General features: G+C 36.6%; 1 protein-coding gene across 18 annotated transcripts in view; it reads left to right on the plus strand.

Moving 5' to 3' along the window:
• The window catches only part of LOC124953042 (protein turtle), a 189,689-nt gene that overhangs the window by 51,837 nt on the left and 110,281 nt on the right, over positions 1 to 27,571 (plus strand). For 16 of the 18 annotated variants that reach the window (XM_047503858.1, XM_047503842.1, XM_047503855.1 and 13 more), the window contains exon 3: positions 25,680 to 25,743. The exons of the other annotated variants lie outside the window; for them this stretch is intronic. The gene's annotated coding sequence lies outside the window, so the exon portion shown is untranslated. The remainder of the gene's footprint in view (positions 1 to 25,679; positions 25,744 to 27,571) is intronic. 18 annotated transcript variants of the gene reach the window in all.

Genomic DNA, 27,571 nt, shown 5'->3' on the forward strand with positions numbered 1-27,571 from the left:
AGAAAGAGACAGAGCAAGTTCGTTCTTGTAAGCGTGGGTGGATTTCTGAACGGTGAGCGCGTTGTCAGGAAGGTCGCATTAAAATTCGAACACGATCATGAAAGCGGTATAGTACTTGCAATATAACCGTGGACCAAACAACTTACATTATAGAATTCGGTAGTGCAGTCATTAAAATCTCTTGAGAGAGATAGCAGGATGCTATCAGATTCTCTCTCTCTCTCTCTCTCTCTCTCTCTCTCTCTCTCTCTCCCTCTCTCTGTCTCTATTTCCGTAGCTCAGCAGACTTATCTGTAAAAGCATTCAATATCCTTATCAGTATATATCCGATAAGGAATTATACTGAGATCTCGTATAGATCTTAAAACATTGATACTAATTATTGAAAATACAAAGAGAAACTCATTTATTTAAATTCTCTTAATGTTAATTCATTATTGTAAAACTGTATTTAATTCAACTATGTTTATACAAACCAATTTAGTTTTGTTATTTAAGATTTTTCTTTGGTAATTTTCAATGATATGATATATTCGAACAATTGGAAAATATCTTTATACGATAGCTTGTCCGCTTGTCGAAAAACGTATGGAATCTTATCATTGAAGGCAGCTTTCTCTTTATTGCGAAAGCTTTTTCTCCTGAATCGCAGAGCAAACACCCTCGTAACGTTAACTAGAAAGACAAACAAAATTGAAAGAGGGATATTTGAATTTCCAAGGATCCTTTCTTTCATTATAATCCTTCCTAGACTCTTCCTTTTTTTCTTTTCAGCTTTCTTTCTTTTTTTTCTCTCTCTTTTTCTCTTTCTTCCTGTCTTTCTTCCTTTCTTTCTTTTCTCTGAATCGTTTTTTCTCGATATCCTTTCGCGATCTTTTCCTCGCTTCGTGCCATAAAAGCCGAGTTCGTTCGCGCGGACGCAATCAAATTATCTTTGAAAAGAAGTGCATCGTGACCTCTCGCACGATTTTATATTTTCACCTCTGACCTTTCGCGAACGTCAGCCCGAGACCGCAGCGATATACGTACGGATACGGACGTACAGAGTTTGCGGTAACGGTTGAGTATTTAAAAGCTCTGGCCACTCACGAATCGGCTCGAATTGCTCCATTTTCGCAATCGAGAGTAGAATATATCGTAGATGATATTTTTATTGGAAAAGAAATATAATGAGTAAAATATGACGAAGATGATTTCTTCGTTTATATATGAATTAACTTTCCATATTAATGATTACTATTGGATTTAATTGATATTATAAAAACGAAGGGATATTTTCTTGGATTAATTTTATGGGACAAACGCGGCCATGATAATCTCTCATAAATATGCGCGAAAATACCGTAAATGCAAATGTCCCGCAAATAATTTCGAAAACTTCTAAGCCATGTCTCTTTCTACACATAGTTCGACGAAGAGGAAACGATTGTGGTATACTAATCGCATGGCAGTTATGTGCTCGCTGTTGATCGATTTGCTTCGAAGAAACATCGACGGGTTGTTGAACGCCTACTACGCTTTTTTACTTTCCTGGAAAATGTATGGAAGAGGTAAAGTGGATGAAAGAGTGAACGGATATAAATTATAGCGTTTGCGAGAAATACCGTTCTTCTTCTCTCTCTCTCTCACTCTCTAATTTTGTTTATTTTGATAAAATAAATTATTTTTCTCATAAACCAATAACTCGTCACCTTATACAAGTTCGTAAATATTTTTTTTTCGTTAGAGATGAACCTCGTAACTCTCTTAGTTTATGAGAGATGTTTGATGATTTATCGTAAAAATCAAAATCGATTGAATAATCCATATCGGGATTCGTTATACTTCATTATTTTCGCTTTCGATATAGAGTAAAGAGATATCTTTTTCAATGGAACGAAATATCATTGAACTCTTTTTATTATCTCGTCTTCTTTTCACGTTGATACAAGTTTGATCGGTTGAAAAGAGATCATCTTCAACGTTGAAATCCTACCATGCATTGCTATCTCTTTATCGACGTAAACTTCCAGTATTTCTATTTGAAAAACAATTTACTGAATGGTCTTTTTGTAATACACGTTCATGACATTTCTTGAGTGAATGAAATATCGTTTGTTAAAAGAGAAAACTATCAATTCTGTCGTTCTCTCATCTCATCATCGAGTCGTCCATTTTGACTTAAGCTAGTACCTAGTCGTACACGTACATAGTCGTACATTTTTAAGAGCAGTAGCGAGTAGAAACTCGAAGAAGGATGAACGAGGAAGAACTAGTGACGGAGTGAGATAGTCAGGGGCTGCGAGGGGTCCGCGTAGATTAATCAGAAACACCTCTCGTTGAGAGGGTGGGCTTGGAGTGGGGAGTTGAGTTTCGTTCTCTCTCTCTTGAGCTGCTGCCAGCTACCCTGTCGACAATGCAGACGTTCCTTTGTGTCCGCTACTGCTTTGTTTAATGGCTGATGAGATGGAACCTTCTAGTGAGAGAGAAAGAGAGAAAGCTAGATGTAAAGAGAGTGGGTGTATGGCGCCTCGATTCTTTCCCGACGAAATCCTCGACACAGTAAAAGAGAGTGAGAGAGAGAGAGAGAGAGAGAGAGAGAGAGAGAGAGAAGAGAAAGAAAGAAAGAAAGAAAGAAAGAAAGAAAGAAAGAAAGAAAGAGTGAGAGTCGTTGGATGACCGAAAGCTCGATCGCCTGTGCCTATGTACCACCACCTCTTCTTCCTTTTTCTTCTTCTTCTTCTTCTTCTTCTTCTTCTTTCTGTCTTTCCAACACGATCCATTGTTCTCACGTCAAAATTGCACGAAAATGTTTCGGAAGGTCTGTTACCGGCGTCAATCTTTTCTTTCTCGTGTGAGCCTTCTCACACTTTTCTCAATTTAAGATAAAACCCAGTTTCTTATTAGAATGAGAGAACTCCTTTATATTATCGTGATCTTTGATTAAGGAATATCGAAAATGTGAAGATCGTTGTCTCACAAGTCGCGTTTCTTAGGGGGTTTTCGTTCTAACACGTGAAGAACTTTGGAAACGTATAAAAGTCTCTTTATCTTTGTCTTTCTTTCGGTGAAGTGACAGAAGATAAGGGTAAATAAAAAGAACCGTAGGGTAAAGAGAGAAAGTGGAAGAGAAGGAATGGCAATGAACTTTCGTTATCTTGTTTGCTTACTGATACTGAACTCTATTAAAGGTAAAGGGATTATTTACCCCACGGCTGCCGGTCCATTTCATTTTACGTCAGTGACATTAATTTTAGTGCCCGCTTCGAATTTTCCTCCTTTTCTGCTTGGTTTTTTTATTTTTTTTTTTTTTTTCTTTTTTTTTTTTATATTGGTTCTTTCGATGGGACCTTTACGAGAGTTTTCCCTTTCTTTCGAACAAGTGTATCATCGGTTACGTCACGATAACTCGCTAGATTCTCAATGTCATTCAAAGTTTGAGAGACGTGGAATCAATTTCGTAAGGTCGACTTACCTGGAACTCTTTACATTTTCTGAGATAATGTTTGATCAAAGTTTTGAGAGAAAAAAAATGATCGTCCATGATTCTCAACGATCGTTGCTCACTGCTCGTCCATTTTATTCACTCACGATAACGGTAGTACTTTCTCTTAGGATCCTGAATTTAGCCAATGGTATCTATCAAATAGAATGAAGTAATCGTATCGAGTAGAGTATCTTCGAATGATTCCTCAATCGGTCCTGCTCCAGAGACGATCACTTTAGTGCGATCGCAAATAAAAGCAAATGACTGTCATATACGAGCTTATCTACGGACTCATGGGACAGGCTCATGCAACAAGCTCATGGAACGGGTTCATGGAACGGTCGTATGGGATGAGTTCATGGAACGGACTCATAGAATGGGGATCGTGTACAGGTTCATGGAATGGGCTCATGTACGGGTTCATGTTGGGCTCATGTACAGGCTCATGTACGGGCTCATGTCTATACAGAAAATAGTACTCTCTTTGTCTCGCTCAACGTGGAATCGATGTGAAAAGACGGTAGCACGAACGACTTTTCCGTCTATGCTATGTCTGTCGATGGTTATTTTTATCTACTTTGAACAAAGTCGAAGCCATCCACGGATTCTTGGCGACTCTTATACGCGGTGACAAAGAAGAAACGTCGACGTTGAAGTATCGACCGAGGGCTCTTCATTTTGTTATACAATATGCTACCTGTACCCTGGCCAAGCTGAAGATCAAATTGGTTTATCCATTGTTCCAAGAAATGAATAAGAAGATTGCGACGTTTGAATATAAGAAACGAAAAATATTTCAAAGAGAAACAAATCACAATTATCTTCTTTAAATCTAAATATAATCTAATATGATTTAATATAATCTATGAATAATTTTTTTCAACGAACTATACTATCGTTCTTGAGTTTACTTTTTTTTCTAGTGTTTCATAGGACAAAGAACCTTGATGGGTGGACATTAATGTTACTTTAAAGTCGCTTGCAGTGAACGTTCGAACGTGCAACAGTTCTGTCTTTTTCTTTTCTAGTAATAAACTTTTTCTGATTTTTGTTTCCCTCTTCTCTCCCTCTCTCTCTCTCTCTCTCTCTCTCTCTCTCTCTCTGTTACATACTGTAGGTACATTCTTTGTTCGACTATAACAATGAATTCTCCGTGAAAACTAACAACCGATGTCGTTCGGAAAATAATTATTTCAATTTTTTGTTCCTTTTAAACGGGAAATACAATTTTCGTGTTCCACATTTGAAAAACTGATGATGACTCATACAACATTAATTTGACAAACTGCATCATCTATAGATGTATTAAATTATATCTAGATTTATACGTAACGTTTGAAATTCATCGAATCCACTTAACTAAATGTTCATCGAACATCAATGAAGCACGAATAAAATCGTTACGTATTTTGAGTATTCTAAGCGATAGACGATCTAGATTCAACGAGAACTTCGTTTCAAATTGACAATACGATTTTCCAACACGGTTTTGTGGCTTTTTTGAATGACAAAAAAAAAAAAAAAGAAAAAAGAATGCTAGATTTCCGTCGTCATTGCAGGTAGCGCATGTTGTCCAACGCGATTAATTATTAGCAACGTGGCACAGAGTCAGTATACCTTTTAACGAGACAAATGTCATCAGCGTTCTACGAGCGTCCGCATGGTATGGAAAAAAAGCACGTGGCGAGGGAGTTAGCGGGTGAACTTGTTGATTACGAAATGTGACTGTGTCCATATTCGGTTAATTACATCGTGTATTGTTGCCGTGTATATACTGGCTGACCGAAAACGAGAAGATTCGAAATGTAAAGATGAATTAAAAGAAGTTGTTTCATCGTAGAATTTTTTATAATATCCTATGCGAATCCATCTCAGTTTCATTGGTATTGCCGTACTATTTAATCTATATTCTTTGTTTCTTTAGTGTCAAATAATGTTTGCTAGTTTTTTTTTTTTTTTTTTTTTTTTTTTTTTTCAAATCAGAAACATCATAAAAAAGTATCTTATATTTCTTATAAAGAAAGAATCTTTATCCATGTAAACTCGATTAAAGTTGTTCTTAACGTGGCCACGAAATATCAAGATGTTTTTATATATTTCCATTTTATTTTCATTTTAATGTAATATCCTCGTTTGTCCTCGGAACATTATTTCTTGAAGATAAAGAGGTCTTCGAAGGAGCACGTAATCCATTTTTCAGGACAAGCAGCGTTTACCAAGAAGCGGAATCTTATTTGCTTCGAAGACAAAGGCTTTCCCTCTGTTGTGATGACCATCGTCAAATCCTGAGCTTCTTCGAACTCTCAAAAACAATATCTTTCTATCCCCGATCAGCATACAACAAAGTAACCCTCTTATTCGAATCGATAGCGTGAAATTTCATTCGAAAACAATCATGAGAAAAGGAAAAAGAAATTTCCTTTTCTTTTGCTTTCGTGTACGCAAGAAGAATTAGGTTCCCTTGGGAGGAGGAAGGTCGACATAGAAGATAACTTTGATTCCTCTCCCTTCAAGATTTTCAGAAGTCAAAAGTGTTTCTTCTCTTACGATTAAGATAAAGTGAGAGAGAGAGAGAGAGAGAGAGAGAGAAAAGGAGAAACAATCAATGCGCAAAGTAATAGTATAAGTGTTTTTTATTCTCTGGAAAAAAAAAAAAAAAAAAAAAAAAAAAAAAAAAAAAGAAAAAAAATAGTGCAATTTATCTCATTTGCGATTACGTTGATTGATTAAATAAAAATCGACTAATTATGAATGGATAATAATATTAAAAAATTACTACATTGAATAAAGAAAGAAACGATCGGTGAGATATTAGCAGTAAAAAGAAAAGAGACAAAGAGTGAGAGAGAGAGAAAGAGGGAGGAAGAGAAATAAAGAGAGAAAAAGAGAGAGAGAGAGAGAGAGAGAGAAAGGTGGCACGCGAATCGGTGAGATACGCGCCTCCGTGAGGCGTTCGGCCGCGTTCGGCTAGCTTCGTGGATTGTCGGCGGTCGATAGAGCAAACACGGCCGCGCCCCAACCCCCCGGGGGGGCCACTAGTGGTGTGGAGACGAAGAGCCAGAGGGGTAGCAGCCGCGAGTGGAAGAACGTTACCGAGTGCTCGAGGTGGCTTCGTTGCTGAGGGACGAGAACCATTCACCCTGACGGCATATCATAATTATTACAGGTGTTACACCATTAGGCCCTTCTCTTGGGAACGCAACTACTCTTACAATTCCTAAAACTTTATTCCTCGGCTTTTGGAAAGCTCTCTCTCTCTCTCTCTCTCTCTCTCTCTCTCTCTCTCTTTCTCTTCTCCCCTCTTTTCTCTTTTGATCCCCTCTATCTCTTCGTTTCTCTTCCCCTTATTCGCGTTACCCTTCTAGGGGATGATTTTCCTACTACCACCTCGTGACCTTCACGTGATAGAACATTATATGACGCATTCCTCTTACTACCTGCTTCCCTGATCTTTTGTTTACTCCTCGAAATAGGCGTAACTATTTTTTTTCACAACTTTGTTATTTATTTATAAGAAAGATTTAACATTATTAGAGATTTGATGGACAAGTTGAATTCTTATTTGAAACTTTTCAATTTCTTTCTCATGTTTTAATAACGTCTAATTTTTTGATCGGTTTGTTAAAATTTTTCTTTATTTATTTAATAAATGTAACAAGGATGAACGCATAAGTAGAAATGAAAAAAGAATGGTTCGATTTTGAGCAGTAAACCGGTTCGGCAAAGTGCTTCGAAACAGGATTCTGTAAGCCAGTAGTACAATGGATTTTAGTGAATTTAGATAGAGGAATAATACCTGCTTAAACCATTCACAGCGTAGTCGTTCACTATGAATGGTAAACCATTTAATTAAACAGGATCCGAATGAAATGGGAATGACTAGAGCAGGCGAGTATAACTTAAACACCGTCCGACAAGTATATTCCATTTACATACTCCCTGAATCACTGGATGGAACATTCGAATAAATAGAAAAGATCGACAAAAAGAAATGGATAAATTTTGTAATGTTCAGAAGAATCTTGATAATCAGTTTCATCAATGATACTCATGCGTATCTTTATGAACAATTTTAATTACGATCTAATGAACATTTTAAACAAACGAAGTTTTATTCATTCAACATCGTGAGTTATAATAATAAGAAATTAATTGAATGAAATTTAATTAAATTTAAGACGAAATTTATCTATCATATTGAAAAATATTTTTTAAATTATTTATAATTTCAGATTAAAATTAATTATTTAAAGATAATGATAATTATCGCAATCATTCATTGACATCCAAAGAGTACTCGAGGTGATTTCTTTTATGAAAATTCAAACATACGTTTGGTAGTAAGTAGTATAACATAGAACGAAAGAAAAAGAGGAGGAATCTCATCTGGAAGAATGGGTGATCATACGGAAGTACCGACTTCAAAGCACATGCTATCTTTTTGGTTTCATCCTTATAAAAAGAAAGAAAGAGAGAGAGAGAGAGAGAGAGACAAAGAGAGAAAAAGAGACAGACAGAGAAAGAAAGAGAATAGGTCGAGAGTAACAATAAGAAGACGCGCGCGTTATGATCTGCTTTAATACTAGATTGCTGAGGAACAGTGTAACCTAGAGATAGTAAAGAATCCAAGGACGGTGAGGATAGATCCTTCAAAGAATTCGAAAGCTGGTAGCCATCAACATCAGCGTATCTTGGCTGCTTTTTCGTATTCACTTCAGCGTAGAGAGTGAGACTTAGGAGTAGGAGATCGCGAAACGAAAGGTAAATGGGATTGCCTCTGGAATTTCTCCACGATTTTCCAACTCTGGACCGTGGAAAGACTCACTCCCACTCTGTTTCTTGCGTTTGAAGTCTCGAGAATTTCCGTAAAATATCTCTGAGTCTATCGAAACCTTGTGTCTTCGGTTAACCAATGATTTTTTTTCCTTGAGGGGTTTTTTTTTTTTTTTTTTTTTTCTTTTTCTTTTTTGGGAGTAGTTTTGGTAGACCAAACACGGTCGTTTTTTAAATGTTTTTTTTTTTTTTTCAGAGTTATACTGAGCATGGATGAGAGAGGATTAGCAACTCGAAATTTAAAAAGTTCGAATTTTACCGGAAATCTCCGTTGATCGTGTCATCGCGGTAGATTCAAGTTTTTGAAGCTGACGCGAATAAAAAATCGAGAGTCGAAGAGAGTCTAAAAATGTTGGAAAATATTATGTCGGTTGCATTGATCGGAATGAATACAATTCGATGTCATCCGTCGGTAACAAGTTTTGTTTAAACATTCGATATAAAATCATATCCGAATGGGAATGGTATGACTTAAAATAAAATAATAAAAAAAAAAAAAAAAAAAAAAAAAAAAAAAAAACAAGAAGAAAAAAGAAGAAAAAAGAAAAATAGAAAATAATAAAAAGGAATGGTAAAAGCCATTTGAATTGTCCCGATCGGGAATACGAAATTAATTCTCTCGTGGTTTTATGATCGTCGGAAACACTTTTCGCGAGAATCTGTACATCGTTAAGGGATACGTCGGCCGAAAGTGCTGTTACGGAGCCTCGGATACGACGATCCAGAGACTCGACGGCACATATTAGAGTCGTTAAAATCGATGACACGGAGTGTCGCTCCTCAGTACATTTTCTTCAGATACATAGATCCGTTCTTATATACAAAAAAAAAAAAAAAAGAAAAAACAGAAAAATTTTCTAAATAAAATCTTGGTAAAGATTGTTGAATAAATTAAATACGTTTATACGGCGTAGATTCTCAAAAGATTTTTATCAATACAAAGGACAATCGAAACGGTAATCGTTCGTGTAATGTTATTCGGAGTAACACTTCCGTTTTTCTCTTTTTTTTTTTTTTTTTTTTTTTTTTTTTTTTTTCCATTACACCTTTAGGAAAACGTATGCACGGAGTTTCTTTTCTTTCATTCTAAGCGTTCTTCTTTCACCCGATTCGGAATAGTTCAGCCAACTGCATTGATGACTGCTCCATAAAAGAGGCGGATAAAAGGGAAAGAAAGTTGCTAGGATGCGAATAAGAGTAAGAGAAGGAGAAAGAAAAGAGAAAGAAAAAGCTTTTTCTGTTTCTCGTTTCATCGTTCACGGGTACTCCTAGCTATACCTTGATATCGAACTTATACACTGTTATCGCCGCATTTACAGCTTTGCAACGACGATGGAACAATGTTGTCTTCGAACGACTTGTAGTTGGAATGCGTAGGATGAAAGAAGAGACGATAAGATCTTTTATCAAGACAATTTTGTATGGATCGGTGGTTTTTTTTCTTTTTTCTTTTTTCTTTTTTTTATTTTATCCCGAACGAATCAAGCGAAAAATTTATTATTTCAATGATCCTTCGCTTTTCCCGTTCCATTATGATCTTATTTCATCGAGTATTCCGTTATGACGGATAAATAAAGTCGATGGGTGCCCCGTATACTTTTTCTTGTGTATTCTTTTTTATTTGCATTTTGTTAATATTGATAACTGTTGTAAATTAACCGACGATGCATATTTCTAATAGAAAACAATGTTCCGAGGTTTTATATTGTCGTCGTTCTAAAATATTATTGCGTAAAACCGATATCGGTTATGGCCTCGAATATGCAATTTTATTCTCCTCAAAATATTCGTAGAACTCCGTTACATATAATGAAATTTTACATCACTGGAACGACGTTGTATTTATCCTTCAAAGTTTTCAAATAATTTGCAATAAAAATTCGAGAGTATAATCATAAACCGTGTGTTAATTTATAGGAAAAAATTTCGACTTATTTATTCGATCGTAGAATTTTTACGAATTTCGCTTGAAAAAAAGAAAGAAAAAGAAAAAGAAAAAAAAGAAAGAAAAAGAAAAAGAAAAAAAAAGAAAGAAAAAAAAAAAGAAAAAAGATCGTAACAAATGATCGTTCGACCCCATAAGCTCTTTCTAACAAAGCTACATAATCTCTCGATAACGAAGAGAGAATCTCCGTATTTGCACTTGCGTAATCTAATCCACAGGTTTCTCCCTTTTTGCAAAGTTCTTTTATTCCGTTTGATTTTTAATTCGACGAGAAGCTGACGACCTTTATGACGATTATTTAATTCTGTAATTTTATTCGTGGAATGCAATGAATTTTAAAAAGTTTATCGAACAGATATTTATCAAGTTTCTTCATTTTTCTATATATTTTTTCAAATAATCGTTAACTTTCTAATCTACTTTCTCACACTACAAAGATAATAACTCAAATGACATGAAAGTCGAACGACTAATCGATAATCCGCATCTCCAAGTTGAGGATAGCTGGTGGTAATTCAGTCGGAAGTCCGTAATTCTAGAATTGGAATCCTCTAAAAGGACTCGTCAGGCAAAGGCTGCTGTCACTGTTCGTAGATTCGAACGAGAACGTTCACCGAAGGTGAGAGTCTCTTCTCTTGTTAAGGATTCCGCGTTCGGAATAATCTGCATCTTTCCTTCTCTCCTCTTATTCGTTGTCCTTATTCAAGACCACAGCTTCTCGTCGAGCTGCCGTTACCTCGCGGACGTAGTAACGTCTAAGCTTCTCCATTGTATCCTCTTGTGTCGTACATCTCTTCGGTAAGACGTCTTTCACCGAAGCTTCCTTTGGAGACAATTGGATTTTGGTCGTTTCCATTTGCATTTTCGATTCCCGCGTGACTGAGATTCTTTAGAAGAGTTAATAGCATATACTTCGTTCTTGCTTTGAGCGAAATAGTCAAACACGATGAGAATAATCAGTCTGTAAAATAATAATTTTTTTTTTCTTTTTTTTTTTTTTTTTTTTTCTCATAAAACTCTTCAACATTTTGTAAATTGAAGTTCGTAGAAAATTAATCAAGTGTAAAGGGAGTTTTCTTAGGTACTATGGACGAATGATTTACATTCTCGAGGGAACATAGTAATTCGTGTTCTCGTTCGGTCACGATACGGGAACGGTTCGGCTAATTTCGCGGAGAGCGCTTCCTGATAGTAGACAGTAACTGCTTCGAAGATGTAATGGGCAATCTGCGAAGTGATGCTCCAGTCAAAGTGCCGGCTTAATCGATGCTTCGTGTGCAATTCAACAAGGAAGAGGGAGGCTTTTTCGCGAGGTCAAGATTCCGTCTATATTATCGAGCGATATCGTTAATTACGGCATCATTTCCATCTTATCGAAGTAATTCAAACATCGGTAAGATTCTTTTAATCTTACGATATAAATATACATTAATCGACGTTGCATTCAATATCATTAATTACATCTATTCATTTATGTAATTACTATTAAAATGTTTATAAGTAAACAATCGCAAGTGCGCAAAACCAAACAACATATATATATATATATATATATATATATATATATACATATGAAATCAAATATTATAAACATAAATATAAAAAAATATATACAAGTTTACGTGCAAATGCAAATCACTTTACACAATTCCTTCATATTTTTCATAAGTTCACGATAATCCTTACCAGGCGAGAATTCATCCTTTACGTAAAATCCGTCCTTTCGATAAGACATGCTCGACGACTACTCAAAGACAAACTTCGCTAATGCTGAAATATAGTCAAAGATAAATTCCACGGTGAAAAGGAAGTTTCTCAGGTAGGAAGAGAAAGGAAGGGGAACAAATAGGGAGACTCGTTCCTCGTCTTGCTTCGAGCTAATCCGCGAGCTAGAGAACAAGAGAATGAAAGAGAGAAAGAGAACGAGCGTGTTAAGTTCGTACACCCTCTCTAGCTGCTGCAGGTGCTGCGTGAGGTCGTTGGACTCGTCTTTCGTGACCTAGACAACCGGTTGCACGGGACATGTAGACGAAGCGGAAGTACCAGGCCACATCAGGCTGCTGCTGTTACTGCTATAGTAGTAGCAGTTTCTACGAAGCTTCGAAGGTCGTGCTGCGAGTACGATAGAGAGAGAGAGAGAGAGAGAGAGAGAGAGAGAGAGAGAGAGAGAGAGAGAGAGAGGGAGAGAGAGAGAGTATGCAGAGAGTGCAGCGTCGAGATGTGTACCGCTCATTAGCAAGTGTCTCAACTTTTGTCAAGTTTCGCTGATGGCTGTATGCTGGCGGCCGTACCAACGTTCCTACTACCGCTTTCCTTCTACTATACTAAATGCATGTGGCGGTTGCCGCGTTGTTGCATTTTCCTTCTCATCGTCTTCCTCTCTATCTCTATCTCTGGGTATACTCATCTTCGTTGTCTCCACAAGACCTCCGACTTTCATACCTTCCTTCCATACCTTCCTTCCTATATAAACTCTTCGACAAGGGAGAACGGCATTGCTTTAATTGCTTAATAAGCCCAGGCTTTCTCTCTTCGTATTCGGCCCTTATAATTATGTTTTCTTAAGATAAAAAATTACGATCGCGTGAATGATATTAAGTTTGAAAAATACGAACTCTCTCTCTCTCTCTCTCTCTCTCTCTCTTTCTTTCTCTCCTTTTCTATCTATCTATCTATCTAAAGATATGATACATTAATCACTGTTGCCTGAGAAGATCTCTACTCGATTAGAAAATTTTTTATCATAAAAGAAATAACATTCCTATGATGAAGATAAGTAATAAAGATAAATCGTTCGATTTTGTCACGCAATGAGATAAAAATATTCTAACCCAGTCTGACCGAGGAGTGACAGAAAACAGGTTGGTATTGCTGCTGTTACTCTGGCAATTTGTGCATGCGGTTGTTCGGCCAGCTAGTCGTTTCATTTCGAAGCTTTTTTACCCTTCTATTCTTCTCTCGAAATCGTACGCATTTTCTGTTTCGAACGCATTTTCTGTCTCTCTCTCTCTCTCTCCATCTATCTCTCTATCTCTATCTCTGTCTCTCTCCCCCTCATGCATATATATAAATGCTTGTACAGACAATGTATATGAGAGAGAGATAGAGAGATAGGTAGATAGAGAGAGAAAGAGAGAGAGAGAGAGAGAGAGAGAGAGAGTGTCGAGAATGTCGACGTATGAGAGAGAAGGGAACCGCGCGGTGTTTGCACAGTCACCGGCAAACATTGTAATCCGGTAACACTCTGCCTGCGAGGATTGGTTGCGGCTGGAGGGACGTGCGGAGAAAGCGGGTGAAAGCGTGGGAGAGAGGAAAACGTGTTCTCGCACGTAGATATCTATGTGTATGCACTTGTGTGTGTATCTCTATGTGTATGTGCGTCAACGAAGAGAAGAGGTGGGGAGTAGAAGAGAGGGACGAACGAGTCGATGTCAAGTGATGGTCCGGTGACACTTTATAGGCCGAATGTCAGTCAGCTCACACAAAGATACACAGTGTGAATGGACGAGCAAGCACGTTGCTCTGAATTCGCTTCGAATTACGCTTTAATGTTAAAACTACTGCGACCTTGTTCACGGAAATATGATCTGGGGGTTTGAAAGGTAACCTTGTTTTTATTGCTTTTTCTTTTTCTTTTTTTTTCTTCTTTTTTTTTTTTATTTCATTTATTTCTCAAAAGATTTAAACGAACAGTAAAATACAAAATTCTGGAATAGAAATATATCGAAAGATATTTTTGCAATTATGAGATAGTCATTCATAGATTTAATTTAAATCAAGAACGTAAGAAGAAAATTTTACATCGTAATGGTGGATTAATAGATATAAATATTCAAGCAAGGATAGATAAGTAAACAGGATGCCGACGTAATAATAACAAATTGATTCATAAACAATTATTCCATAAAGTCCTTGTTAAGCTGCAAGGAAAAGTTGCTTTATCGAGGATGGAACAACAAGAAGAGCAATGTCCCAGGGCCTGTATCCTATTCGTCATTTCGTATTCATTGACTAGACGACGAAGGAGATGGACGCAAGAGAAGCGGAAGGAGAGAGTGAGATAGAGAGAAAGAGGAAGAGGAAGAGAAAGGGAGAGAGAGAGAGAGAGAGAGAGAGAGAGAGAGAGAGAGAGAGAGGATTACAGGCGAATTAATCCAGCGCAAGGGAATTCGGCTCGACTTATGGAGGAGGTTGGTGGTTTCTCAAGAGACGTTTCGCTTAGTTTCATCCAGGCGTTAAGGTCGCTTCTGAATTGGTCGATCTGCTGCTAAGGGCTGCTACCTTTGCTGCTGCCGCAGTTAGTGCCGTTGCTGCTTCACTGCAGATAGCGATACGAAGTTGCTCGGAACTCTGACCGCGACTTGATAAACTTTTGCTTTTCGACTATAAGAGTTATTCGATGCGACGCGTTTTACCTTTAATGTCTAACCGTAAAATCTCGTTACTATCGGAAGGTAGAAATAGAAGATCTATATATAGGCATTACGTTTCTTAAACCCACTTCCACTCTCTACTCTTTAATCTGTCAGCGAATCACAAGAAGGAAGTTGAACGCTCGTACTACGAGTTTCTCATTTACTTTCCATTCGAATTTTATTCGGAAAGTTCGTTTGACTTCGCCACGATAATAGCTTTTCTTAGAGCGCTTTTTAGATCAAGTCTTGCTAGATCCGATCGACTATTTCATTTCACCGTCGTTCATGTTCTCTCGTTCCTCTTCCCTTCAATCGTATTCATGTTCGTTTGAAAGGAATTACGAGTGATCTTGAAATTGAATAAAATTTTAGGATATTCCTTTGCATGTTATCAAGTCAAATGCCTCTATCTAAAGTTTATGTTTAAACTATACTTTTGATTTGTTGTGACACTTGTAATTAAATGTTTTTAATAAGATAACATCGTTATAATATTTTATAATACTATCTTTAGATACGTTCGTTGATTCTCTATTTAAAGCTGAGTAAGACAATTTTTTGAAAGGAAAGAAAAGAGACCTTGATGACATATTGACATAACGACGTCGTCAACGGTATTTAGAGGTAGCTATATGAGGGTAAAGAAAGGAGGAGAAGACTTTTAGAAGGGGTAGTAGCCGAATAAACCAGACAGGCTTGACACGAGAAACGAATGGCTCGTCGTAATCGCAGAACCTAAACGCCCGACATTTGTTATCTTTAAACCGTGTAGATGCTAGGGGTGACTCGGACAAACCGGAAAAGATATCATGAGAGGGTTGGAAGGGACAGCAAAAGAAGGTTCAACAGAATGATTAGCGACATTTAATGCGAACTCACCATAGATTTTATGTCATCCTCCTTCTCTCTCTCTCTCTCTCTCTCTCTCTCTCTCTCTCTCTCGTTTCAGGGGATGAAAAGGAGAAAAGAAAAGATCTTTTTAATTACATTGCAATGGAATAATATCGTATAATTTTATTAAAGTCCAACCATAATAATTCTGGGAATTAAAAAAATTTTTATCCTTTTTATTTCAACGAATATATTTCAATAATAAAGAATTAATTCTTTTATTTAACATCATTATCTGGATAATTAATATACTTCAACGTAATATAGGCAAGACTGGATATAATATAAAGAAATGTAAAAAGAGTAACGGCTCGCCTCGTAAGAAAGAAGAAGAACAGAAGATATGCGAAGTTGAGTGCAGAAAATGTTGCTTGAAAAGAAGAAGAGATAGAGATAGAAAGAGAAGGGGTCACCAAGAACGGTTTATACACAGTAGACAGTAATGGACCAAAGAGAGCGCCTACACTGAGTATATAGCGGGTGGAACGACACAAAGGAATGTGAAACTAAGGCAAACATTTTTTTCTCGCACCGGCACTTTCCAAGGCGTGCGCCCACTACGGATATACTGCATACGCTATAATGAAACAAAGTGCACTCTCCGGTAATACGAAAGGAATTCTTTTGAATTCGACAAAAAAAAAAAAAAAAAAGAAAAAGAAAAAGAAAAGAAAAATGAAACGAATAACCTTTTCGAATTATTCAAGATTTTTCTTCCATCGTCCAGTATCTCCACTCAAATTATTCGCAAATAAGTTAGGAGACGTATTCTACTTTTTTTGTTATTTTTATTTTTTACTTAATTCATTGATATCTTATTATGAATCATCTTGAAGCAAAATACTTGTGCTTCATATAGGAAGAAAGGATCATTCACTGTAATCAAAAGTCTATTGTTTTAATCAAACGTAGGAGATAGTTCTGCATTCAAATCGTGTATCTTAAGACACACACACACACATATATATATATATATATATATATATATATAATTATCGATCGGCTTGGTGAGAACAGTTTGCGACGAGCTTGCATTGATAATTATCTCGGTTCAGATATCCAGGTAATTTATGCTTACATCGTTGGCGGACGTCAGATTCTACGGTGTTGGAAGCACTATGGAGAACACCACCATCGCGTATTCGAGCATTCGAGTGCCAAAATTAAGCTTGAGTCGATGTTGAATCAGACGATGCTCCACTTGTGGAAATGCGAGAAGCACTGCACGTTAAATCAGATTACTCGGTAGGTTTGTATCTGAGGAATCTATTTCGATAGAATATAGTTTTCGATAATATCTCGAATGTTTTTATAAAAACAATAATTTTATAATAACATACTTATTTTCATTAAAACATAAAAAAATAATATCCAAAATAATATTATCTCTCTGTAAATGAAGTACACGCGTTTGTTTTTTTTTTTTTTTTTTTTTTTTTTTTTTTTTTTTTTTTTTTTTTTTTTATATATATATATTATAAGAGATAAAAGTTTTTTTCTCTCTCATTATTTTGTACTTCAAAATAATTATATCTTTTCGCACTTTGAATATATAAAATGTACATATTATTTCTCGTTCAATCGGCAGGACAAATCCATAATATCTTCGTAACCTCGTAGCTTCCTACATGATGTATCTAAAAGCCTCGTTCTCCTCCATCTCGTTGTATTGAGATTATGGGTTTATTATAAAAGCCATATCCCTGTTGCATTTTAGTCAGCTTGCTAGTATGTATATACCGACGGTCTAACCCCCTTTTTATTCAACCTCTCTTACAGACTAAGAGAGTAAAGCATGCTCCGAACGAGGTGGTAGCGATATAAAAGACGAGAATATTAGTTGCACATGACTTGCAAAAAACTATTAGGTACTATTTACCGCTCGAAGTTTACTGGCTTCAGTTATATGGTAATCTATTATAAAAAAAGGATGTAACTATGAGAAACATAAATCGTAAAAATGACTTAAATTTTTAAAAAATTCCTTTAATTCTTCGTGAAAATGTTAACTGTTATAATTTCAACATTTATAATTTAATAATTTTATCGCTTTGTTTCACAATCGCTCTTTGAACTCGTAACTTTCTGATATTTACAAAAGTTCGAAATAGAAATCGTTTGAAACAAAAGTATTTAATACGTGTTATATACATTCATGGTTCATATAGGAAATGCCACGCGCCTCGCTATTTTTTTTGTTTATTTTCTCATTTTTTTTTGTTTTCTTTTTAATACAATCCGCGTTAGCATATATATTTTTCCATTATGTTTTTTAATTAATCGCCTCTGGGTAGAGGTTATGGATGATGTAACGCAATAGAGATATTTTTATACGGCTTGGTTCATGTATATATATATATATATAAAATGAAACAGATCAAAGCATTCGTTTAACATGATACGAAAGGTGGAGATTTGTAAATAAAAGATACAAACAATTTTTCCATATCCCTGTTTTACTTTGTTTTTAACTTAACAAAATGAAAATGCTTCCGGTATTTGTTATTTCGATAATTATGGTAAATATTATTTGTGAGAAATGAGATGAGAATGATGTTTCGAAATTTTACTTAAAATTTATATCTCTGTAGGCAAAGGAATATAGAAATTTATATGTATATGTATAGGAATATTTTTCCCAAAAAAGTAACAAGAGACAAGGAAAACGAGAGAAACGAGGTCGGCGACAGAACAAAAGGGCGAAGGGCTCGTTGACTCCGTTATAACCAGCGAACACATAAATTGGAGGACTTTCGGTGTCGGATGAGCAAGAGAGGAAAGGGGAAATTTTACTGGATTGGAGAGAGGAACTGTGTTGATGGTACTGATAGCAATTTGTTTCCTTTGTTTCTCTTTGCCATTCCTTTTGGTTTCTTCCCACTAACACCTTTGCTTGTTCATCTAAAATGGTATGGTACCTCAAAAGCGTTGATAACCAAATTTATTTATATTATAGAACGAAAATGCCCAAGGATCGTATAGTAAATTTAAATCCTTCGAGCGTTCATTTCTCTTGTGCAATTCTTATATTTTCTTGATGTAAACTTACGTTATTCCGTCGGGTAAATCGAAGAATTGTTCATGCATTAAATCTCAAAATAATGGGATAGCAGAGATGGAAAATAAATGGGTTATTATACTGATTCACCCTTCTTGGACATCACCCATCCCTCTTTACCACTACGTGCCAGTTCAATTGGATTTTATAGGCCGACTGTTAATTATTCCTCTACAACCCTTACCCGATCTTTTCTTTTTCCGACTTTTCTTTCCCCTTTTCTTTCTTGAATCCGCTATCTCCGGACCGTAGAAATAATAATTTCTCGATTTTCCTCCACCCGTTACTCTCAACTTTCCTTTCCGAGTAGCCCGGGAAGAGAAGGAAAAGGAGGAGGGTTGCCCTTAATTGGCACGATTAAATTAGACATCGACGATTCGTACAAGAGGAGAGCGAGATGAAACGCCATGGTTACGGCCAATAGGAACGTAGTATCCCTTGACGCCTGTATCAACACCGTCTGAATGTGGTTGGAAGTGTGCTTCAGCATTTTTCTTGGTGATAAATGTTTATCGATGGTAGTCATTCTATAACGAGCGCTCTTTTTAAAACTTCACCTTGGGGACGAGTAGTCAATTAGAGAGTTATTAATTGAATAACTTCGATAACAGTATCCACGTTGTTCATGTTTATTAATCCGTTATAGCGTTTTCACAGTTTTCAATATCGCTTCGATAATAGCGGAACAAAATCGTTCCATTGGTCGAGCTATCGATATATATTGAATGTTAATAAAACAAATTGCGCGAAGCTCGTTCGGAAAATTTCGATGAGAATTACCTTCGTAAAAATACAAAAGGGAAAAAAAGAAAAATAGAACATTTTTGGAAGGGAGAAAAATAGTATATTTTTGGAAGCTTGGTTGACTTGTGTAATAGATTTTACATGAGATACATAAGCATATGTATTTGTTTGTAGGAATGCATCTTCTATGCAAAACACAGTAACAACAGTATGTGAGATCGAGGCAATATACACAAACGATATATCGCGAATACCTATTGTCGATCGATCACAATACGCGATAATATCAGGCAGACTCGAAAGCGATCCACGTTTCTAAGTATCTTATATCAAAAGCCTCGATTTTATCGGCGAGAAGACGTTCTCGCTGTTCGATCGTACCGAGGTCTTCGACTTATCGCCAAACATCGAGAATTCTTCCTGTCCTATATTTCAAAATGATTTATGCTTCTTGTATTCATTGGAAGACACAGATATTCTTTAGAAATATATATACAGACTTGTCAGCAATAAGTGACAGTGAGAAATTTCCTCGAATGATTTTTATGAATTAATTAACTTAAATTTAAATTCATATATAAAAATTTATATATGTTCTTTCGAGTAATTATAATTATGATTTTTAAAATATTGTTTCTCGATAAATTGAATTTATTGAGTTGAACGAAAAGTTGAATGGAACAACGACGATCTTTGTTTGTTTAAGAAATTCAATTCGATCAAGCGTGACACGTAATGTTCGAATTTAGTAGAAAAAGTCATTTGAAATAGAAGAGAAGAAAATAGGAAAGAAACGATAATTGACGACGAGTTTGAAAGATAAAGAAAAAAGGAGAGAGACAGATGATCCTGTCGAATCGAAGGGAAACAACACGGTCATCGCAGAGTATTCGTATTTTGCACTCGACTCGAGTACATTTCAAAGTCGGTACGCTGATTGGAGGATCTCGTAGTCTTCCTTTCTGTTCTTCGATCATTATCCCTAGAGATCGTAGAAAAAGAAAAAAAAAAAAATTGAGGAAAGAAAGATAGATAGAGACGAAGAGAATGCGAAGTCTCTCGACCGATTTCATTCACCTTCGATTATTCCCTTCGTTTTTCGCGTCACTGCTGTGCTCTTGGAGAAAAAAAGGAAAAAGATGGAAAGGAAATGATAGAAAAAAAAGGAGAGCGAAAGAGAAAGAGAGCGAGAGAGAGAGAGAGAGAGAGAGAGAGAAAGAAAGAAAGAGAGAAAGAGAGTGTGTATATGTATGCGAGAAAATACGTAGGAAAGAGGAGACTCTAAGATGACGGAGGTTATGTGAGGAGAATGGGAATCCTGGCGTGGTATTAGCTAGGGAATTTTCTATTTCAGATTCCGCGAATCCATTTTATCTTAAACTTCGTAATTCCATACCGCCTGCCTACCCACGAGCACGAAGGAATTCAGCAGCGCGACCTTTCATCCTCTCTGGATAATCCAACCGCTCCCTCTTTACCTTAACCACCTATCTTCTTCGGTGTCCAACTGCGAGGGACAGAAAGAGAGAGAGAGAGAGAGAGAGAGAGAGAGAGAGAGAGAGAGAGAGAGAGAGAGAGAGAGAGACAAAAATCCAGACAAATAAAGAAGTGGGTGGAAAGATGATTCTTATATCTTTTTGGTGGACACCGAAGATACGAAAGTCAGTTTCTGTTTTTACGAAATTTTCCTTTTCTATATTGCGATATGGCATACACTCTGGAAGTTTAAAAGATTTATTCTGCAGTGCTAATCGTGAAATTGTTAACGAAATGAAGTCAAGTGAATCTTTGGGTTTGGATAAGTTTAGATTTAATCATTGATAACAACGTATTGATATCCAATTGACAGAACATTATTGATGTTCTTATGAATTTTTCAAATTGAGTAGATTAATTATAACATTTCCCAATGGGTCCAAAAGTAGATATTGATCTAATAAATCGATCAATTTTTAGAGATATCTTAATAAATTTTCAGTTTCATCATTCTTTCGTGAAACGAATATATCATTGCCGCTGTAGGAAAGCTCGATTGGGGTATGTAAGGGATGTTTTTTTTTTTTTTTTTCCTTTGACAGTGGCAAATATATATTTAGACTCGTACGTGTATGGGAGTTGCATTCGCAGTTAGATAGCCATTTTGCAAACATACTTGACCCATTGATCGCTGTACTATTTCGTCCTCCACACGTGGGACTGACAACGTAGCAGCCGCGTTTACGATATAGCTATATTCAACAATTTCGACCTAAAAAGAAACACGAGAGAGAAAGAGAGAGAGAGAGAGAGAGAGGGAGAGGGAGAGAGGGAGAGAGAAGTAGGCGAAGCAAATGAAACTCGAAACGATTTTTTACGTATGTCGCTTATTAAACTACGAACAACCTACTTTCGTTTTTTATATTTACTTACAATCTTTTTTTTTATTACTATTAATTCTTTCTTTTCGCTTTTAAATAACGTTTAAATATTTTTGTTTTAATGCGCTGAATAATCACACGATTTAAACACATTAGAATAAAATTTCATTTCGCTCTCTTAGAAAATATTCTAAATTTTATAAATTTCTCGATTTTTAATACTTTTAATACTTCCATCCTATATGATTAAATCGAGTAAAAAACAATATAATCATACACCATCAATGTCATTCAGTATTATTTTGTGTTATTTATATATGAAGATAAACAACCAATACCGTTCGTTGAAATAGATCCGTCAATTCATTTCGCAAAAGGTAACTTTTCTTTAGGAACATCATTTCTTCATTATCTCAGTTACTTTTGAATTGTATAGGAAAAGATTATAAAATCGTATTATAATATGTCATTATAATCATTAATCATATTCCTACGAAATAATAAAAATCGGATTCACATTTTTTTTTGGACGAAAGGAAGATTGGAAACGTTATAATGAACGGAATAATGAACGTATCACGTGATTGTATAGTCGATTTGATAAAAAAAAAAACAAAAAAAAAAAAAAAAGCAATACATAAAGACCGCAGGTAAACATACACCAGCGTAATATCGAAAATCCACTACAATGGGTAGGATAATCCAAAAAAAATACAGTATCTTTTGTTTCCCTGAAACTCGCGGCATCAGCTATGCTTGGTGTCACTCTATAAATGGTTGCAGAGTTTAGCGCTTTTACTATCCTATAGGTGGAACTGAAGGGGTAGGGGTTTGGGAAGCTTAAAACTTTGTCACTGGACGACAATACTTTCCTAAACACGACGTTATCATGCGTCCTAGATGGAAATTAATTTTCAGGCTGGTCGTTGTCAAATTTCAACGCGTGTAGTTTCGCGCGTATTGCTTCTTCTCTCAAACGACCCTTCGAACTTCTCTCTACGATATACCTTCATTTCATTTCTACGTATGACGTAAAGAAGGACACATATAGATATACACATGTAGTAAAACACACGTAGGATCATTTACACATTTAGGAGAAACGTTAGCAATCTCTCGTTTTCAGCGGTCCTAACGCTTGCCAGAGGGGAATTAGACAAGGTATGGCAGAAGGGATGAGCATGCTGGTGTGTGTATAGGACTCCGACACTAACGACCCCCACTCTTCGTCCTTCCCTTCGTAACGTAATTGAATCACGCTTCCCGGCTAGCGAGGCGTAAAACGTGGATTAAATACGGCGCATACGTGGAACCGAAACTCGTCGCACAGAGGGACAAAGAGAAGAGCGAGCGAGCGAACGAGCGAGAGAGAGAGAGAGAGAGAGAGAAAGAGGGAGAAAGAGAGAGTGAGTGGGTTCCAGAGTGATTTGAAAAGGTTTTCCCACAACGGCTCCGAATCGTCGAAATTTCAGGCATATAAAAGGTAGAAACGACGACGAGAGATGGGCTTACATGTTTTCTCCTGGCCAATGTCGAGGTCGGTGCTCGTCAGGCATACCCTCTAATTTATCCATTCGCGATACTTTGATGCCCATGCTTTTTCTCTCCCTCTCTCTTTTTCTTTTGACCTTTTACAGTCGTTGACGCAGTTTCCCTTCTCGGTTCATGTTAAACAAAAACACACAAGGTACAGTGAAAAAGAAAAAAAGAGAAAGAGATAGGGTATCGATGAACAGAAATGAGGTTTGCGTTTGATGAAGGGTTTCCGATATTTATTTATAAAGCAACGTGTGTGGTTTTTGATCTCTTCTACATATCAGTTTCATTTTTCTATTTTGTTTCTTTTTCTTTTTTTTCCTTTTTTCTTTTTCTTTTCTTTTTTTTTGTTTGTTTGTTTGTTTGTTTTTTTTTTTTGTTTTTTATTATTCTTCCATCGAATGTATTTTTCTCTTTCTCACTGTGAATATGTAAGCTTTTTTAACTTTTTTTTTTTTTTCTTTTTTCCGAATCATCAATTTTGCTTCGCATTCGGAGATATAACGCTCTTGTAACCGAAGGCTGGACGACAGTAGGAAATTACGAGAATACCAGATACACGTTGATACAGGCTGGAAATTGGATAGAGAGAGAATCGTGAATGAGATTCTATGAAAGCATGCAATCCGAAGGAGCTTGTGCAAACCAAATTGCTTTGTCTCGTAGTCCCGACATTTTCCTTGTTATTTTAAGCTTTCCTTGTTTCTTTCTCTCTCTCTCTCTCTCTCTCTCTCTTATCTTTTTCTTACTTTCGCGTTAAAAATAACACCGTTTTAAATATTTACATTGTTCGGGTAAGAAACGATTTTACGTATTCTTTATAAAATTTTTATTCAAAATCGTTTCCTTCGAAAGTACAAACGTTATTCATCCAAAATACATATCTTGTTCACCTGACAATGTTTACGAAATTTATGAATGTTACGATTATTTCGGGAAGATCCTCTGAGAAACCATCAATCTCGACGACCCAGTTTCACTTGCAAGCGAGGCAGACAGGGAGAAAGAGAAAGAAAGAGCGAACTAGGATTCTTTCGTACCTACCGTACGTTTATGACGGAGTTGCTCTCAAACTGTTTTGTAAGAAAGATAAATAGGCATCTTCGATAAAACTTACTCGATGCTCTTTCTCTCTCTCTCTCTCTCTCTCTCATTCTCTGTGGGTAGTCTCACCATTGAATTATATTATTATATTAGTTTTAATTTATTGCTTCTGCACGTTTAATACGTGCCGTGATTTTTTTCTATAACGTACGATTAAATTCATCTCTTGTTTAATGTCACTAAAACAGTATTCTTATGATTTTTCGTCTTTCTCTTTTTTTTCCTTTTCTATAGAATCATTAAGTATACCTTTCTAATAAGGATTTAAAATTCATGCGATAACGATAATTTGTTTCTCTTTGAAAATCGCTTTTCAAGAATATTTTGTCTAGACTTATTCTTAATAGAAACTTTGGCGACGTTAAAAAGCTTAACGTGTTTCGCCGATTCCCGTTTGAAACACATTGGTAACTTTCGATAGTACCTTAACATTCGGAACATGTACCTTGAGTTAAGTAACTCGCACGTGACAGGAAGATACAAAGCACCCTTAAGGAATTCGAAACCACCATTTGTCGATGGTTCTCCCTCCGACAGAAGCTCAGAACGATTATATCGTAGATTTACTTTCTTCCAAAGGTGAGGAATACAAAGCGCAAAAAGAAATATCGAAATAGTCGAGTTTTTCGTTGAACTTTCGATGAGATGTTTCTCAAAAAAGTAATTTAAGAAGATGCACCGACCGATGACGAATACGAAACTTATGGGGTAGGGGGAGTTAAAGAGGATGGCGCTTGGGATCAGGACTCGCGATTTACCGCAGTAATTACCAAAATTACTGCACCGCATAATGACGGTAATTATCGCCGTAATTCGTGGTAATTGCAGCGGCAATTACAGAATGCGAACACCGAAGCCCGAATGCGATGGGGTTAAAGGTTGTAGGTATCGTTGACTGGCGACAGCGTCTTCCTGGATTTTCCTTCCTTCCTTCCTTCCTTCCTTCCTTCCTTCCTCTTCTCGAGTTCGATCCTTCGTACCTTGTTATCGATCCTTGTCGAACGAAAATGGTCATACAATAGGATAACTTTGATATCTCGTTTTTCCAATTCTTTTTTTCTTGAAGGAAAAGTCCTTGATAGTAAAGGAACATTCTCAATTCCTTTTTCAACTCTAATTGCGTATTATCGGTTAGGAAACTCGTGAATAATATTTGAAGAGTGGTTATCGTCGTTTCAATGGAAAATTTCCTTTCCTTCTTTCTGATAATTTTCAATCCTATTTAAGAATTATTTTCAAGGGTCTGCTCGAAACGATGAGTATAATTAAAGGAAGGATACAATCATTTTGTTGTTACAAAAGGAATCGTTATTTTTTTTTTCTGTTACAGGAACGAATCGTTACGGTCAATGAAGATTCTTGGCACTGGATGAGTTTATTCAACAGTTACCAAGGTAAAAAGTAAAGAAAGAATAGAAAGTCGAGACTCGAGCCGAAAACTAGCCCAGAATTACGGTTATCATGGAGGCGACTGCGAGGTCTTGCATACTAAACTACTTTCCCGTGACTTTTGCCCTTAACTTCCACCCTTAAATTCTCCTGGTAAGCTTCTTCTAATTATCCTGCCTTCTTTTAATTGTCTCTTGCGTGCGACGAAGGGGATAGTCATGTTTACCAATTATCTACGAACGAGGCAAATTCGTTTTTTCTTTTTTGACTATCGAAAATAACGCGAATAAGTTAATTTCTCGAGGTAAGATGTCGTCATGGGCTTTGATAAAAGTCACTGTTCATTCCTGGCTTGGGTTGCGTCTTTAAAATTAAAAGGGGTCGTGAAACTCGGATGGAAATGCAAAGTAGCAAGTTGAAAATGAGAGAGCGGACTATTTTTAATCTTGCATTGACTCTCGAAAGTCCCAACGCGTCGTCTCGCTTGGAGTTTAAGAGACGAAAAGACGTCGATTTAATGGCGGACGCTGCTTTTCTCTTTCTCTCTCTCTCTCTCTTTTTCTCAGAGCAAGGGAGAGCGAAAGATGAGAGAAAGAGAGAGAGAGAGAGAGAGAGAGAGAGAGAGGAGGGGGTTGTGAGTTCTTGCACGGAGGAAAAGGGCGAATCCTCGAGGCGTACGAGGAGAGACCGAATCCGAGGCTTTTTCCTCTTAATGACTCGCGAAAAATTTTCAATGCGTCCCGACGGCCCGTCTTTTCATGAGGAATAATAAATGGCGGATGGCATCGGAGAGCAGAGCAGAAATGCGATGGGCGACGAGGTGCCATCGTTGGAAATGTGCGAAGCTTAGAACATGTTAGAGAGAGAGAGAGAGAGAGAGAGAGAGAAAGAGAGAGAGAAGAATGAAAGAAAAAAGGAAAAAGAAAAGGAAGGAACATCGTTGCTTTCCAAAGAGGTTAAAAGAAAATCTACAGAGAAAAGAAGAGAGAGAGAGAGAGAGAGAGAGAGAGAGAGAGAGAGAGAGAGGAATAGAAGGAGGGTACTGGCCGGTACTCTCCTGGCAGCCATAACACTTTTGTATATTTATCACTCTTTGAAAAATGTCGTTGGAGGTCTTCTGAGTCTAGGGAGATGATACCGCCCAAGACTATTCGTCAAAGTAACCGGAAAGTTTGTCACAACCTTGTCCTTCTTATTCGTTCCTTTTTTTGTTATACTTTTTTTTAAGAATTAACGCAAGACATATTCAAAGATCACAGAAATTCGCATTCTTACATCCTCTTACTTTTCTTTGATATATTCCTTCCTCTACGGAAGTAGGACTGTTAAGCTTAGAAAAGTACCATTCGAAAGGTTTACAAAACTTGATCCTTGCTTACCAATCTACACTCACAAAGTGATCCTTTGAAAGTTTCAAAGGTATCGAGAGTGATCGACCAAAATTTATCCTCCCGTAAGGTTTAACGCTAGTAGTATTCCTATAGTGAGGCCCGAAGGGACTTAACCCATGACACGATACTAAGAAGACCACTCTGAACTTTCTCTTAAGACGGATCGTTTCTCCGTAGAGACGATCTTACACCCTTCCGGTTCTCTACAATGTTCCTTTCCATCTCGGTCCGCTTCCTTCGCTTTTATCTCCTGAGAGGTTTACCATGACTCTGAGTAATAGTTTCCTTCGAATAAATGTATTCCGTGTGTTCTCGAAAAGGGAAGTAATTATTTGGAAAAAGTAGCGAGACGTACTGTACAGTCGAACAAATGGGGAAAGGATTATGTACCATCTATGGTCAGATTGAAAAAGAGTTAAGGAACTGTCTGTGTACGATTAAG

The sequence above is a fragment of the Vespa velutina genome, chromosome 11, assembly GCF_912470025.1.
Source record: "Vespa velutina chromosome 11, iVesVel2.1, whole genome shotgun sequence".
Lineage (NCBI taxonomy): Eukaryota > Metazoa > Arthropoda > Insecta > Hymenoptera > Vespidae > Vespa > Vespa velutina.